Genomic DNA, 2,304 nt, shown 5'->3' with positions numbered 1-2,304 from the left:
TTTTTTAAATTTACAACTCTTTAACAAGTATATAAAAAAAAGCAGTTTTTCTAAATTGATTACAGCATAAAATGTTCCAATACAGGTATGGAGTTGCCTTATAATCATTTTATTTTGTAATACATAATAGTTTTTTTTGAGTACATTCAAATTAATTTTTTATGAAATTTTTATTTTTTCTATGCTAAAATAAGTTTATGACACTGAATCCTAAATTTAAACTTATTAGGATTAAGTGTCAGAAATTTATTTCTGCATAGAAATAAAAATAACAATAAGATTTTTTGTACACAACCTTTTCAAAAAATTAATTTGAATGTACCATTTAAAAAAAAACTATTATATATTACAAAATAAAATGATTATAAGGCAATTCAATATAATGTTTTCTTCATAATGTTAGCAATGTGTTAATTGAATATATATATTTTATAAAAAAGTTTTATTTAAAACTTAATGGTTAGAAAAAAAACTTTCCATCCACAACAAATTTTGGTAGTTTTTTTAAGGTTGCATATTTTTAGTTTCCTGTAGGGTGTAAAATATTTGGTTTATTTCAATTTTTGTTGAATTGGTGTAAATTTTTCTATTTTTTATTAAATGTTTTTAAGTTTAAGTAACTATTAAACTTAAAAAAAGAATCGCTGCATTTTAAACAAGTATCCTTGAAGTTTGAGGATGATCAAAGCATAAGTTGTTGTTTAATTAGTTTTTTGTAAAATTTAAAGAAAAAATCAGTTTTTTGTTTTCAATTTTTCAAGTATAAATTTGTAAATTTAATAACAATATAATGCTAGTTTTGTTTAAATTTGTAATTTTATTTTCAGACAAAATACGGTTATACAGAATAAATTACACTTCTTTAAATTGTATTTTTAGCTAAGTTATTGTCGAAGCAATAAATTTAACTATGATTGTAAATTAAGTAAAACTAATTAGCTTTAAACTAATCATAAATATCAAAATATTTTCTTGCTTATTTTTAAATACTAAAACAGCTGAACCTAGAAACTGGTTTTCTTTCAACTTAATCGATTTGAAGATATATTTAAACACACATTAGAGCATAAAGTGTAAGACTGTTTTGAAATTTCAATAAAGTCAAACTATAAATTAACAAAACTACATAAAAGTATAGGCTGTTTCACTGTTTCAGGTTTATAAGTATTTATGGTTTTTTGTAGATTTTTTTTTGCACATGTTATTTCTTTTAAGTTATTTAATAGCTAGCTAATTTCAAGTGTTTTTTAATATAAAGTATTAATAAAAATCGCGTTAATTTGTTGAATTTAAAATGGAGTAGTTTCTCTAGTTTTATTGACTTTACTAGTTAAATCCGTATATTGATTAGTTTTAATAGTTGACTAGCTAACACATTTACTTTTAAGTACATTAAAACATTACTAGTTTTTTAGAAATAGGTGTTATAAAAAAATAAACATTAGTCGAACTTTTTTGACTAATAATTTATTACCTAATGTTCAAATATACACAACTGCCACTAAAACAAGTCATCACTACTTTGCAGCTGAAGCTTGATTTTTTGAGCGATCAGGTTCTTGTAAATGGCGTGGTCCTTGTCGAGCCAGGTGCAAAACACGACTTCGTCCACGTCGTCCCAGTTCCGCTCCAACCACTTGCACACGGTTTCGAACGCCACCTCCGCCGACCTCTCGTTGGGGTGGCCGAAGAGGCCCGTCGAGATGCAGCAGAACGCGACGCTCCTCATCCCGTTCTCCCTCATCACTTCCAAGCTGCTCCTGTACGCGCTCGCCAGCAGCTTGAAGTTGATTCCCGTCGTCTTCTTGCGCGGCCCGACGGCGTGTATCACGCGCTTCGCCGGCAGCTTGTAGCCTCCGGTGATGACGGCCTGCCCGGTCCTGCACCCTCCCGTGTTGCTCAGCCGCTCGCACTCGTCCACGATTTCGTCTCCGGCCGCCAGCCTGGTCGCTTCGGCTATTCCCTTGTAGCGGCGCTTGTTCCTGCCCAGGCCGAGCAGCGTTTCGTTGGCCGCGTTGACGATGCAGTCCACTTTCAACGTCGTTATGTCGGCTCGCACCAGCCTCACTTTGCTCAGTATGTTCATTGTTTTAATTATTTTATTTCTGCAATGTGTATACAGTTATGAGATGAGTGGAAAAACGGTTCATTGCTTTTCTATTCTAATACGCATTCATTTTTATTTAAAAAAGTTTTTTGTATACAAAATGAAAAAGCTGTTGTATAGACAAGTATTCTAAAAACAGCTTTAGCAACTTGATTCTGTTGAGTGCTACACAAAATAATTTCACTTTTCAAATTTAA

The 2,304-nt window shown here is 31.3% G+C and overlaps 1 pseudogene; it reads right to left on the bottom strand.

Moving 5' to 3' along the window:
• Positions 1-1,501: 1,501 nt before the first annotated feature.
• On the bottom strand, positions 1,502-2,086 carry LOC145832416 (ADP-ribose glycohydrolase MACROD1 pseudogene; annotated as a pseudogene).
• Positions 2,087-2,304: the final 218 nt, after the last annotated feature.

Source organism: Thalia democratica, chromosome 3, assembly GCF_965202585.1.
Source record: "Thalia democratica chromosome 3, ktThaDemo2.hap1.1, whole genome shotgun sequence".
Taxonomy (NCBI): domain Eukaryota; kingdom Metazoa; phylum Chordata; class Thaliacea; order Salpida; family Salpidae; genus Thalia; species Thalia democratica.
The sequence above is the reverse complement of the archived record's forward strand: the minus strand, read 5'-3'. Positions and strand labels throughout refer to the sequence as shown.